The sequence below is a fragment of the Palaemon carinicauda genome, chromosome 5, assembly GCF_036898095.1.
Source record: "Palaemon carinicauda isolate YSFRI2023 chromosome 5, ASM3689809v2, whole genome shotgun sequence".
Taxonomy (NCBI): domain Eukaryota; kingdom Metazoa; phylum Arthropoda; class Malacostraca; order Decapoda; family Palaemonidae; genus Palaemon; species Palaemon carinicauda.
Window position 1 is genome coordinate 46,079,286 of NC_090729.1, and position 15,000 is coordinate 46,094,285.

Consider the following 15,000-nt stretch of genomic DNA (forward strand, 5'->3'; position numbering starts at 1 on the left):
ACATTTTTATATTTATATTTATATTTTTATGTTTCCGCTGGTTACCGCCGGGTCCTACTTGATAGAGGGATCCTTCGGCTGCCGGCGGGCAGAGCGGCAACTGGCGACCTGCCGGCCATTACTTTGAAGACAGTATCTGTTTCAAATAGCCCAGAATAGGCCCGGCATATGCCGGTAAGTCCGCCATATGCCAGGAAGTCCGGCATATTCCAGCAGGTGCGGCGTGTGCCGGCGGGCTCGGCATACTCCGGCAGGCCCGGCATAAAGCCTGTGGGCTCGGTAGATGCCAGCAAGCCCGGCAATACTGGCGACATACCGCCGCCAGTCATTGCTGTAGCCCAAAAGTTTTTCCAACCTACAAGTGGTTCATGGGCAGCCAATTGGGAGACCATCATTTTTAGGGAATGATTCTCCCTACCAATTAATGGTTATGTGGGGGATTTATTTTTGTTTTATTTTAATTTTTCTTTTTTGCCAAATCCAGAGAGAGAGAGAGAGAGAGAGAGAGAGAGAGAGAGAGAGAGAGAGAGAGAGAGAGAGAGAGAGAGATAATTTCATTTGCTTTAGTTTTGCTAGATCGCGCGAGAGTGTGTGTTTGTGTGTGTGTTTGTGTGTTTGTGTGTCCGAGGTGCACCCCGAAGAACAAGTGGTATTTAGCGAATGATTGTTTGTAGTGGGAAAGACTGTTGGTACAAATGAGATTGTTTGTTTATGTTTTTAGTTAGGTTACGACAGTGGTGAATGTTTCGGAGCGAATGCTTTTTTGATTGACTGAGTCCTGAAGCAGTTGTGTGATTGAATGCTGGATTTTATCTATTATTTTTCTTACCAGCGTGGAAGTGTTTTGATTATTTTTACAGTAAGTACAGTTTTGTTTATCTTTGCTTGTCGTGATTGTGAATAATAGGAACTATTCATTATTTATCTTTTATTATAGTGCGATAGTTTAGTTAGCTAGGAGTGTTTGTAAGTGTTTTGTTTTTTTATTTTCAGGCCGTGATTCCTCCTTGGAATTACTTATTCCTTTTAAGAACATCTTGTTTTGACTGAAGATAGTGTTGAAACGAAAGACCTATTGATCACCGGACTCTGAATTTATTTTGGACCTGGTTAATACGTATGCTGATGATGAATATGATGATGATGATGATGATTATGATTACGCTCACGGCTTAAATCAATGAATACATTTTGTATTGACTGAGTGTCAGTGTTGCCATAGTGTGGCGTTGCAACCGAGTTGTTGCGTTGGGCTTGAAAGGACTGTTAGCCCTTGTGTGGACGAAGGTGTCCACACACCTATATTATATGTTAAAAGTGTTTTTGTTTGTTGGTTTTTTTTGTTAGTTTTAAGTTTTTGTTAGTTATTTTGAGATTTTGACTGCAGTTTATTTTATTATTAAGTGATTATTATAGTTATAAGTGTGGTTGCTGGTGTTTTTCGTTAAATATTCTAGAATATAAGGAAATATAGTTTTAAGGTTATGTTTAGTTTTTTTTACCTTCTGTTAAAGAGTCTGGTATAGATAACGTAAGGGGAAAGTTTTTTTTGTTGAGACAATTGTCTGTAGATGTGATTCAGGGTGTGGGGCTTGTTTTTTAAACATCCCGCCACATTATTTTGGCGCCCGAACAGGGACAGTCGAGGTGGGATTGAACCAGACTCTTTCACAAAGGTTATATTTAGGATTTAGATTTAAGGTTAACGACAATGGAAGGTAAATTAAAGGCTTTGGAGGAGGAATTGCGGCATTATAAAGAACGGGAGCAGATGTTGATAGTTGAGAAAGAGAGGTTGCTAGTAGAGAATGAGAGGTTGAACTGGGAGAATGAGGCGATGCAGAAGGAGCTTAGGGAGTTGAAGGGAACTGTAGAGAAAGTGGAAGAATGTTTTGAGATGAGGATGAAAGAGAATGAGGAACGAACGGAGAAACGATTGGAAGCTATGATGGGGCAAGTCATGGGGATGATGAAAACTTTAATGGGTGAAGGTGCAGTCGGAGGAGTGTCCTCAGCTTCGGGTAATGGGTTGGTAGTGGAAGAGAATGTTAAGGTAGGTGATAATGGGAAAGGAAGTGATAGTGATAGTAGTAATAGTGATGGTGATATTGAAGATAAGGGAATTAGGCATAGTAAGGATGAACAGAAAGGTGAGAGGAAAGATGAAAGGAAAGGTAAAAGTGATGTGAAGAAAGAGAAGAAAAAGTGTCAGGCTGATAGTAAGGACGATCGTGAATGGGTGAGAGTGGTAAGTAAAAAAAAGGGTAAGAAGGGAATGGTTAAGGATAGGAATTTAAGTGTGGAAGTGGATTCATTATATTCAAATGAGGAAGAAGGTAACAAGGGAGTAGACAGTGATGATAGCAGTGAGAATGAACGTGATGTGTGTAAGACTGTGTTTATGAGAGAGGTACCTCGGTGTGAAAGGTTCAATGAGCATAGCAGTAGGGATGTATATGATTTTTTCAAGGAGTATGAGAGGTATTGTCAGGATAAGTATGGTGATAGTAAAAGAGTTTGGGCTAGGGAGTTAGGAGAATATTTGACTGGGTATTTGTTGACGATGTATGGAGTGATAATGAGTGTAGGTGACGTTGATTATGAAAGTGTGAAAAAGAGAATAATTGAGCAGGTAAAACGTATGAAAGGGAGTGTTAAGTATAAGCGTAAGAATGATTTTGATGAAGCACGGATGAATGCAGAAGCGATATCAATGTACGTATGTACGTTGGAAACTTTAGCTAGGAAGAAGTATGGGGATGAAGGTATAAATGAGAATAAGGAGTTAATGAAGAAGTTTTTGGCTACTGTACCCGAGAATGTTGCTGAGTTTGTTAATTTGAAACGGAAGGAGAAAATGAGGTGGACGAAAGAAAGATTGACATGGGATGATATTTTAGAGATAGTTGAGGATTACGAGTTGGATAGGTGTATGAAAGAAAGTAAATCTGTGAGTGTAAAAACTGGAATGGAGGAAAGTGTGCCAGAATTTGTTAGTTTTAGAGATGCTGTTATGAGAGGACCGATGAGGGTAGCTGATAGTGTAGTAGATAGGAGTGTTAGGACGAGTAATGTGGGAATACCTGTAAGGACAAATGAAGGGTTTAGGCAAGGGAATCAGGTTTGGAGGGATAGGAGTGCTAGTGCGCAGCAAGGTAGGTCAGGTAGTTGTATCCGTGAAGAGAAGTGTTATAGATGTGGGAAAGTAGGACATAAGAAGAATGAATGTAGATGGGCTCTAGGTGCTTGTTTTGGATGTGGTGAGGTAGGGCATAGAATTAGCGAGTGCAAGAAAGAGAAAGGGGTAAAATGTTATCGGTGTGGTATGACAGGGCACATAGCGAGTGGATGTCGGAGTAATCGTACAAATGTGATTTGCGGTAATTGTGGTAAGGATGGTCATTTTGCTAGAATGTGCAAGGAGCCACGGGGTAAGTGTACTGAATGTGGTGCAGATGGGCATGTAGCTAAGGTATGTAGGAAGAAGGGAGTAAATCAGCCAGGATGTTCGGGAAACTAGAGTGTAAGAGGGTTCAGCTGGGTGAGTCCTTGAGTGTGTGCGGAGTGAATGTGATGCATGTTCGTGAAGGTTTACTACATGAAGACGTGATGGGCGAAAGAGCTTATGACTGCCTGAGTGCAAAAGTAAATTTTAATGGAATAGAGCTAGTTGGTCTGATTGATACTGGTTGTGGTGTCAATTTAATGTTTAGGAATGCATACGATAAGGTAAGGGATGTGTGTGAATTTAGGGGGTGTAAAGGTGAAGTGAAAGGTATCGGTAATTTAAGTATGTCTGTGCAAGGAAAGTTACGTGAAAATGTTATGATTGGGGGGCTGATGATGGAAGATAATGATTTTTATGTGGTTGAGGGAGTAAAAGACAAATACGATGTGTTGTTAGGTTATAACTTCTTGAAAAAATGCGGTATGATTGTACATCCTAGTGTAAATATGATAGAGATGAAAGTTAAGGGTAAATTTTGTGGGGAATTTTATTTGAATGAAGATGGTAATGTATGTACGAAGGTATGGAAAGGTGTGCCGTTAATAGCAAAAAAAGGTGTTAAATTGTCAAGAGATGCGAGTGAGGTTGTCAGTGTAAAAGTTGCATGGCCGAATAGTCTGGGAATTGCCAATAGTGACAATTGTGAATATGTAGTGGAAGGTTAGGAAGCAAGTAAATTGGTGAAAACAAGTGTGCATGTGTATGATGGTATTTTGAATTTGCAGGAGCCGAAGGTGTATGTGAGCTTGTTGCCGACTGTAAGGAGGAAGAGAATACGGGGTATACGTGAGGGTGATTGCATGGGATGTATGTATACGTTGGTCAATGTAGAGGATGAAAGGTATGTTAAATTGAGACATGTTATGACGGGCAAGATAAAGCAGGATGACGATTGGGACTACGAAAGTTTGAAAGAAAGAATTAATATAGATGAGAATAAAAGTGAGGGAGAAAGGGAACAATTGTATAGGATGTTATGGGATAGACGGAGAGTTTTGAGTCGCGGGGACGAGGATTGTGGGGGATCAAAGCTGCCTGAATTTAAGATAGTTCTTAGTAATGATACCCCCATATATCGGCGCCCCCGACATTTTTCTCCGCCTATTGCCAGAGAAATAGAAGAGCAGTGCCAGGAGTTAGAACAAATGGGTGTAATAGAAAGGAGTGAGAGTGCCTGGAATAGCCCTATTGTACCTGTAAGAAAGCCGGATGGAAGTTTACGTATGTGTATAGATTATAGGAAGGTGAATGAAGTAACTGTTAAAGAACGTTTTCCGATGAATGTAGTGTCTGACTGTGTGTATAAGATGCATGGTATGAAAGTTTTTACAAAGTTAGATTTAGTTAGGGGCTATTACCAGATGCCTCTGGCAGAGGGGAGCAGGCCCATTATGGCATTTTCAAGTAGAAATTGTCATTATCAGTTTAAAAGATTAAGTTTTGGCCTTGCTAATGCGCCTGCTGCCTTCCAGAGGGCAATGAATGTAGTTTTGGCTGGGTTTGATAGACAGAAGGTGACTGTTTTTATTGATGATATTTTGATTGCTAGTGAGACTGTTGAGGAACACATGCAGTTGCTTGGAGCAGTATTAGAACGGTTGATAAAAGTTGGTGTGAAAGTTAAGCTTGAAAAGTGTACATGGTTGGCCGGGGAGGTGGAATTTCTTGGGCATGTGGTGAGTGAATCGGGTATAAGGAAGAGTGAAAAGTTTGTGAGTAAGGTGAGAGAGTTTCCACGTCCTCATACGGTGCGTGAGTTGAGAGGTTTTCTTGGGTTAATTGAATTTGGTCGGAAGTTTGTCGGAGATTGTTCGGGAATAGGGAAGCCTTTGAATGAGTGGACAGGTAAGAGAAATAGTACGAGACTGAAATGGGATGAGCGTATGATTGAAGCATTTGAAAACTTGAAAGAAGAGGCTGCGAGAGACGTCACTTTGGCCTTTCCCGACTATAGTGAGCATGCGAGTATGCTAGAGTTATATACGGATGCTAGTGGGATTAGTATGGGTGGTTGCTTGGTTCAAATGCAAAGAATAAACGGAGATGAACAGTTGAGAGTGATAGCGTATGTAAGTAAAGCATTTAATAAGGCTGAGCGAAAGTATTCCACGATTGAAAGGGAGTTGGCTGCGATAAGGTTTTGCGTGAAAGCGTTGAAGGTATTTTTGTATGGTGTGAAATTTATTGTGCGTACTGACCATCAGCCCCTAGTGTACATGATTAGAATAGAGTCTGTGAATGCTAGGGTTGCGAGGACAATAGAGGATTTGAATGAATTTGACTTTAAGCTAGAATATGTACCTGGGAGTAAGAACGTGATAGCAGATGCGATGCCAAGAATGCATGGTAAGATAGAAGAGAGTAGCGAGAATGATAGTAATTTTGAAAGGTTGCCGGAAGATTTAGTGGTGGTAAAAAGTTTTGAAAGGGATGACATGGTATATAAATGTATTTTGTGTGGGTTAAATAAGTTTAAATTGAAGGGTTTGAATAGGGATATACCTGCTAGTATAGATGAGCTTAGAATGAGTGTTAGGAATGAAGTATCGAAAGAAATGGCATATAAGGAGGAGGATAGTATGCTTGAGGGTGAATTGTTATCAAAAGTATTGTTGGTAGTAAGTATGTTATATGGTGTCACTGTTTATTTGTATTTTGGGTGGAATCGTCCGATGCAGTACCGAGCAAATAAAGAGACTGAAAGGGAGTATATATTGAGGTTACAATGTAATGAAAGATGTTGCAAGTTGTTGAGTAAGAAGGAGGATTGTCCGAGTGATTTGAATCAGAGTGGTATGAGCATAGAAGATAGCGAAGATGACCATGGGTATGATAAGGATGACCCTATTGATAGGAGAGTAAACATTTGTATGCATGGTGTAAAAGAAAGAATGATGACGTATGTGGGTATAAATGAGAATGAATACTGTAGTTTAATTGATAGAGGTGCGCAAGTGTCATTAGTGAATATGTCTGTTATCAAGGAAATAGAGCGGTACAATTGGGAAGTGAAACGGCAATGTACGAGTGTGAGAATTCATGGGATAGGTAAAGGAAGTTTGCTAGTTTGGGAAGAAGTGCGTTTGAAAGTAAAACTGGGAAGTATGGAGGTGGAACATAATTTTATTGTAATGGGAGAGAATGAGATGCCTAGTTGTTTTTTGATAGGAATTGACTTTTTAAGATTGCATGATTTATCAGTTGATATTGGTAGTGGTTTGCTTCTGAAGAATGGATGTGAAGTAGTTGTGATAGAAGATAATAGTGTATTTATGGCGAATTTTGTTGGCATGGTTGATATTACGAGGAGTGAGGATGATCTACTGACTAAAGAGGAGGTGGAAGAAATGCAAGATGAATGTGAGGAAATTAAAAGGTTACGTGAATGTATGTTGAATAGTATTGAGGTAGAAGAATGGCCGTCTGATTTAGAGGTGTATAAGAAAGTTAGTAAGAGACTTATTGTGTGTAAGAATATTGTTTATTTTCTACATAAAGGAATGGATGAAGATATATATGTTCCTGTGTTTCCAATGCATGCAGCAGTAAGTATGTGTATGTTAGTGCATGACAGAAATGGGCATATGGGTAAGAATAAATTATGGGAATGCATGCGTGAGAGATTATTTACACCTGGCTTGAGTCAGATATGTAAGGATGTAGCGACTACGTGTGAAGATTGCCAGAAAGGGAAGTATCAGAGAGTGCGTGCTAATCCGCCTGTTTTGAGATTACGTATGAAAGAACCATTTGAGATGTTTGTGATTGATTGTGTTTCGTTGCCTGTGACTGCGAGAAGACATGTGGGAATGATTGTTATGGTTGATCACATGAGTAAATTTACCTATGCAATACCCATCAAGGATAAACGGAGTGAGACTGTTGCAAGAATGGTTGGTCAAGTGATGTTGCCGATATGTGTGTGTAAGCCTGTGAGAATGTTAAGTGATAATGGCCCTGAGTTTGTTGGATGGGAGTTTGAGCAGATGTTAAGAGAATGGGGTATTGAACATGTGTATTCGACTCCTTATATGCCAAGTGCGAATGGGTTGGCTGAAAGGACTGTAAGAACATTAACTGAAATTTTGCGAATGATGAGTACATGTGATAATGATTGGGATTTGTATGTTGGTAGAGCGTTGTGGGCTTACAATGCAACAGTGCATAAGAGTACGGGTATGTCTCCATGTAAGTTTGTGTTAAATTTTGAAAAGATAATAAGATCGAGGTTGGGTGTGTCGGAGGATGATAGAGATGTGTGGAGGAAAGCAAATAGGAGGTTTGAAAGCTTTAAAGTTGGTGAGAGAGTGATGAAAGAAGTAATTGAAAAGGGTAGAATGAATGTAAATAAGGTGCGTGATAAATTTGAAGGTCCCTATGAGGTGTTAGAAGTTGGTTAGAGTGGATTAAGTTACGTTTTGGGTAAGTTGTGTGTGGGTGGTACTGTGGAAAAAATTAGGGCCCACCACAACCAGTTGCGTAAATGGAAAGAGGTACCTGAGTATATCCAAGAGAATGGGATGAGTAAATGGTTGAAAAGGAACAAGGGTGAACCTAGTATGTATGAGGACTTAGGTCTGGAAGGTAAACAGTTGGTGTTAGTAGAATATAAGAAAAGGAAGAATACAAGAGCTTTAAGTAAAGATGAAAGAAGGGGAAATTTTATAAGTAAAAGTGAGAATAGAAATAAGTATGACAAGGGTGTAAATGTGCAAGTGTGTATGGAAGATAAATGTGTTAATACAGATGAATCATGGCTGAGTATGAATGATACCTATAGTGTGTGTGGCTTTTCCTTAGGTGATGTAAAAGAAAGGATGACGAATGCGAGAGTGAGAGATAGGAGAATGATGAGTAGCATGAATGAATCTTTTACTAAAGTTGAGAATGTTTTTGATGAAATGGATGAACTGTTTACAGAAATGAGTGTAATTATAGGGCCAGATGAGAACGAGGTAGATATGATTGTACATGGTATATTAGATGATAGGGATTTAGATAGGAATAGTGTTAATGTAGCGAATGATTGTGATAAGGAAGAAGAGAATGAGAGAGTATATGGGGGCCCAGTTACTCGGAGTAGAGGTCCCGTTCCGGACTGCGACTTGGTTATGAAAAAAATAATGTAAGTGTTGTGTGAGAAGGATTTGGCAAAGTAAGGGGGGAGGGATGTGGAGGATTTATTTTTGTTTTATTTAAATTTTTGTTTTTTGCCAAATCCAGAGAGAGAGAGAGAGAGAGAGAGAGAGAGAGAGAGAGAGAGAGAGAGAGAGAGAGAGAGAGAGAGAGAGAGAGAATATCATTTGCTTTAGTTTTGCTAGATCGCGCGAGAGTGTGTGTGTTTGTGTGTTTGTGTGTCCGCGGTGCGCGCCGAAGAACAAGTGGTATTCAGCGAATGATTGTTTGTAGTGGGAAAGACTGTTGGTACAAATGAGATTGTTTGTTTATGTTTTTAGTTAGGTTACGACAGTGGTGAATGTTTCGGAGCGAATGCTTTTTTGATTGACTGCGTCCTGAAGCAGTTGTGTGATTGAATGCTGGATTATATCTATTATTTTTCTCACCAGCGTGGAAGTGTTTTGATTATTTTGACAGTAAGTACAGTTTTGTTTATCTTTGCTTGTCGTGATTGTGAATAATAGGAACTATTTATTATTTACCTTTTATTATAGTGCGATAGTTTAGTTAGCTAGGAGTGTTTGTAAGTGTTTTGTTTTTTATTTTCAGGCCGTGATTCCTCCTTGGAATTACTTATTCCTTTTAAGAACATTTTGTTTTGACTGAAGATAGTGTTGATGGCCTGGATTGTTATAAAGGATTTCTATTTGACTGCTCTTTGAAACGAAAGACCTATCGATCACCGGACTTTGAATTTCCTTTGGACCTGGTTAATACGTATGCTGATGATGAATATGATGATGATGATGATGATTATGATTACACTCACGGCTTAAATCAATGAATACATTTTGTATTGACTGAGTGTCAGTGTTGCCATAGTGTGGCGTTGCAACCGAGTTGTTGCGTTGGGCTTGAAAGGACTGTTAGCCCTTGTGTGGACGAAGGTGTCCACACACCTATATTATATGTTAAAAGTGTTTTTGTTTGTTGGTTTTTTTTTTGTTAGTTTTAAGTTTTTGTTAGTTATTTTGAGATTTTGACTGCAGTTTATTTTAGTATTAAGTGATTATTATAGTTATAAGTGTGGTTGCTGGTGTTTTTCGTTAAATATTCTAGAATATAAGGAAATATAGTTTTAAGGTTATGTTTAGTTTTTTTTACCTTCTGTTAAAGAGTCTGGTATAGATAACGTAAGGGGAAAGTTTGTTTTGTTGAGACAATTGTCCGTAGGTGTGATTCAGGGTGTGGGGCTTGTTTTTTAAACATCCCGCCACAGTTATTACCCATTAACTTAATCCACTATATTGAACATGGAAGATTGTGTTAAGAAGAAACCTTATATCCAAGAATATTATCTTCCCCTTGAATTCATTATGAATCTTTATTCAATATTGAAGGAGGTCATAGCAATGGGCTGGACAGGAAACACGTGTGGGTGTCTTTCCTACTTTCTAGGTTACTCTAGCCTAGCTAATATTAATTAAATATTAATAAAATATAATTAAATATTTATTAAAATATGTATGCTGAAATCTGAGAATTTCACCGAATACTTACAGCTTTTCTTTCTTTACAGGAGGAGCACCCTGTGTGCGGGAACAACCTTTGCAGAGTCCGTAGTAAGAGCTTCTACGGACATGGCGTGTGCAGGGGCCATGCTCGCTGCGCAGTCACCAAAGGGTCTCTCAAGTAATGGGACCCACAGTTATGGGCCATTTGTGGCAAACAGATTAAAGAGGCTTTTGATGATCAAAAGTCTACTGAGTCTAGGGACACAGCAAGGGAAACACTGCGAAAATGGGTCTCTTCCCTAATGCATCTGCAGATGCAATTGTTCCCCATGCTCAACCTGAGATCCCCTTAGTTCAGATTCCGGTAGAACCTGACGTCTCAGATGTCTTTCAGAGCATCCAATTAGAGGACAACATGTCTGTTGTCTCGGACGAGACTGAGAACAATCTCCTAGTGGATGAACTGGAGCAAGAGGATGAGATACCTCCTGAGACTGGAGTCAAGATAACTGAAACTATTTCGGTATCGTCTGCAGCGGGGACTGAACCAACGCCTTCGACTTCTTTCACCACACCCCAGTTGGATTACATTACAAGTACGCTACACTCGTTACTGTCCATGGTGCAGGACATTCAGAAGAAATCGTCTGAGAAAGAAACATCTTTCCGGACGGAGATTCATCAGCTAGTTGCGTCGCGTTTATCCCCGAAGAAGTTAAACGTTAAGGACCTCCCCGCCTTCTCTGACGTTAACCCATGGAGGTATGCAGAGCATATGCCTATGTCGGGGGGGGGGGGGGGAGATCTTCCTCTCAGAGAAATTGGGAACAGTTCCAGTAGAGGAAATCGAATTTTGGCCTAGTAAAGTAGCTTATCCGGATTGCTATGTCCTCTCTGAGGACGGAACCAGCATCCAAGGAGGAAACTGAGCCGAAGGAGACGATTGTCCTTGAACTATCTAGGCACAGGCCTTATATACAACCACCTTGAAAGAGAGTGCCTCTACTAGTTCCAAGGTGCTGGCTCTCAGCAAAAAGCACCCATACTTTATTGCTGACTCCGAACGTGCCTTCACCTTTATGGACAAAGGGTTTAAGGCAGCCTTAAATGCAGTTGAGGCAGGGAAACCTTGCCCTACACTTGAAGAGTGTAGACCATTTTCCCTTGCCTTCCCTTCAGATGATAAGGATTGGAAGGATGTCCATAAAACCTTCACAGTTGGGAAGCTAGAGGCAGATATTGCTGGACGGCAGTTCAACGAAGATCTCTTGAAGCTGTCAGAGTCTCTCCTGCGCATGGAACAGGAGACTATGGAACGTCTCGCTGCTTCCATGTCTCTGCAGACTGGCTTAGAGATTATGGCAAGCATCCCAGACACCCCAGATATGTACATGGTCTTTGCCAAATCTCATTTGGCAACAGTCACCAAGGATTTGTAAAATTTTATTAAAGCCAAAAGGACTTGTAGGGAGTTTGTGTTCGCTTCTGCTACAGTGAAAAACGAGCCAGGGAAGCTGATAGCTTCCAATATCTGGGGAAAAGACCTCTTCCCAAGTGAAGCGGTCAAAGAGGTCGTAGATAAAGCCGCTTTGGAGAATAGGAATCTCCTCTCCAAATGGGGCTTGTCCTCAAAAAGGAAATATTCCTCTGATGAGGGTCCCCAGCCGAAGAACAAGTCAAAACGACCAAGAGTGCCCCCTCGGCCAAAGCAACTGCAACAGCTTCCCATGACCACGATGCCCCAGACGGTGGCACAACCAACCACCACCTTTCAACTGGTACCCCAAACGCTTGCGACCCAGTCGTCCGTGTTCACCCCAGTATTTGAAAGGCAATCAACTACCTTCAAGCTAAAGTCTCGAGGTTTCTTTCGAGGATCCTCTAGACGCCCCTTCAGAGGTAGGGGCAACAAAGGTGGACGTGGCTGAGGAGGCAAGTCCTCCAACCAGCACTCCTAGTGAGATGCTGCCGGTAGGAGGGAGACTTCTCCACTTCCGGGATCGTTGGACCTTCGATCCCTGGGCCCACAGCCTAATCAAGAAAGGACTAGGGTGGAGTTGGAGCTCAACTCCACCAAACTTCACTCAATTCTTCCAACACTCAACCCCCGTACTGGAAGAATATGTTCAGGAAATGTTGAACAAAAGAGTTATACGGAAGGCAAAGTCCATTAGATTTCAAGGAAGACTATCTTGTGTACCGAAGAAGGATTCGGAAAAGCTCAGAATCATTCTGGACTTATCACCACTCAACAAGTTCATAGTAAACCACAAGTTCAGAATATTGACGCTTCAGCACATAAGGACCCTTTTGCCCAAACGGGCATTCACAGTCTCTATAGACATGTTCCAATCAACCATCAAGTTTCCCCCTACCTAGGGTTCAAACTACAAGAAAAAAAGTACGTTTTCAGAGCCATGCCCTTCGGCCTAAACATAGCCCCAAGGGTATTCACAAAGCTTGCGAATGCTGTCATTCATCAACTACACCTGAAAGGAATCCAGGTGGTAGCCTACCTGGACGATTGGCTGGTGTGGGCAGCATCCGAGGAATAATGCTTGCAAGCCTCAAAGGAAGTGATCCAGTTCCTGGAACACTTAGGATTCAAGATCAACTTGAAAAAGTCTCGGCTTTCTCCAGCTCAAAAGTTCCAGTGGCTGGGTGTCCACTGGGACCTACAGTCACACTGCCTTTCCATTCCATCAAAGAAGAGGAAAGAGATAGCAGGATCTGTCAAAAGACTCCTTCAATCTGACAGGATATCAAGAAGGCAACAGGAGAGAGTGTTGGGGTCCCTCCAGTTTGCCTCAGTGACAGATCCAGTATTGAGAGCACAATTAAAAGATGCATCAGAAGTTTGGAGAAAATACGCATCAAACGCTCGAAGCGATCTACAAAAACCGATTCCAAATCGTCTGCGATCACTACTCAAGCCAGGGTCGGAGCCCAAGAACCTAAGAAACAAGGTACCCTTGAAACCACCTCCTCCAGCAGTCACTGTTCATATGGATGCCTCAAAGGAGGGGTGGGGAGGTCATTCTCATCATCGGAAAGTCCAAGGAACCTGGTCTCCCCTCTTCAAGTCCTTCCACATTAATTTTCTGGAAGCCATGGCAGTTTTTCTATCTCTGAAAAAGCTGAAACTTCACTGCTCAATCCACATCGATTTGGTTCTAGACAGCGAAGTAGTAATGAGATGCCTAAATCGACAAGGCTCAAGATCGCCTCACATAAATCAAGTGATATTGGCCATCCTTCGTCTAGCCAAGAAGAAGAGATGGCACTTATCAGCAGTCCACCTTCAAGGGTTCCACAATGTGACGGCGGACGCTCTATCCAGGGTCAACCTGATAGAGTCCGAATGGTCTCTAGACGCAAGATCATTCTCTTTCATATTATGCAAAGTCCAAGGACTGCAGATAGACCTCTTCGCAACGAGCGACAACAAGAAGCTACCCCGGTATGTAGCCCCGTACTAGGATCCTCTAGCGGAAGCGACAGACGCAATGTCCATAGATTGGAACAGGTGGTCTAAGATCTACCTGTTCCCTCCAACCAACCTTCTGCTGAAAGTCTTCGACAGACAGATCTTTTCGGGGGACAGCATCAATAGTGGCCCACAAGTGGCCCAACAGCGTTTTGTTCCCTCTGATAACAGAACTGCGCCTGAAGCTGATCCCATTGCCGGAACCAGTTCTGACTCAGCAAGTGCAGAAATTGACTGTCTCTGCTTCGTCAGAGAAAACCCAGAACCTTCATCTCATGATTTTCTCGCCCTAGTGATCAAGAAACGGTTTGGGACTTTTAGAAGAATACAAGTCATAGTGAACATGAAGACAATATGAGTCTTCCTGGATGAAATATGTGACCTTTATCAAGGCGAAGAATCCTGAGGAGATACCTACAGATTTCTGCTTGTCCTTCTTCATCTATCTGCATGAACAAGGTTTAGCAGCTAATACAATAACTACATGTAAATCCGCCCTAGCCAGACCAATACTATACGCCTTCCAGGTAGGCTTCTCTAATGAAATCTTCAACAAGATTCCTAAAGCCTGCGCTAAACTTTGGCCTGCAGCTCCCCCAAAGCCCATTTCATGGTCTTTAGATAAAGTTCTTCACTTAGCTCAACCCTGAACAATGAATATTGCTCGCTGAAAGACTTGACCCAAAAGGTGATATCTTATTTGCACTAGCCTCAGGAGCCCGAGTTAGCGAGATAGTGGCCCTCTCGAATGGTGATGGCCACATTCAGTTCACAGACACCGGAGAACTGAACCTCTTTCCGGACGCGTCGTTTCTCGCCAAGAACGAGCTGCCCACTAAGAGATGGGGTCCCTGGAGAATCTGCCCTCTAAAGGAAGAAGCATCTTTCTGCCCAGTGTTTTGCTTAAAGGTCTATCTTCGTAGAACTTCAGACTTTAAGGGAGGTCAGTTTTCAGGGGAGAGACTTCTGGTTCAACGTTATCTTTGAAACAGATAAGGGTGAAGATCACCTATTTTATACGCAAAGTGGATCCAGATAGTACACCCACAGGTCACGATCCGAGAAAAGTTGCCTTGTCTCCGAATTTCTTTCAGACAATGTTGTTTGAGAGTCTGCGTGCTTACACTGGTTGGAAGACTTCCAGTTTCTTCAAGCACTACGCGAAGCAATTGCAAGATATAAAATTTCATGTGGTAGCGGCAGGTAGTGTTATAAAACCTGCCGCTTGATTACTGCGAAGAACAGTGCACTAATTGGGACTTTTAGTGAGGGGTGTACATGATAGACTTTTAAGGTATATCATGTTGAGTATTGTGTTGAAAAAGACACTATAGATTGTTCTATCTATACAGGTCACATCAAGCATAATAAGG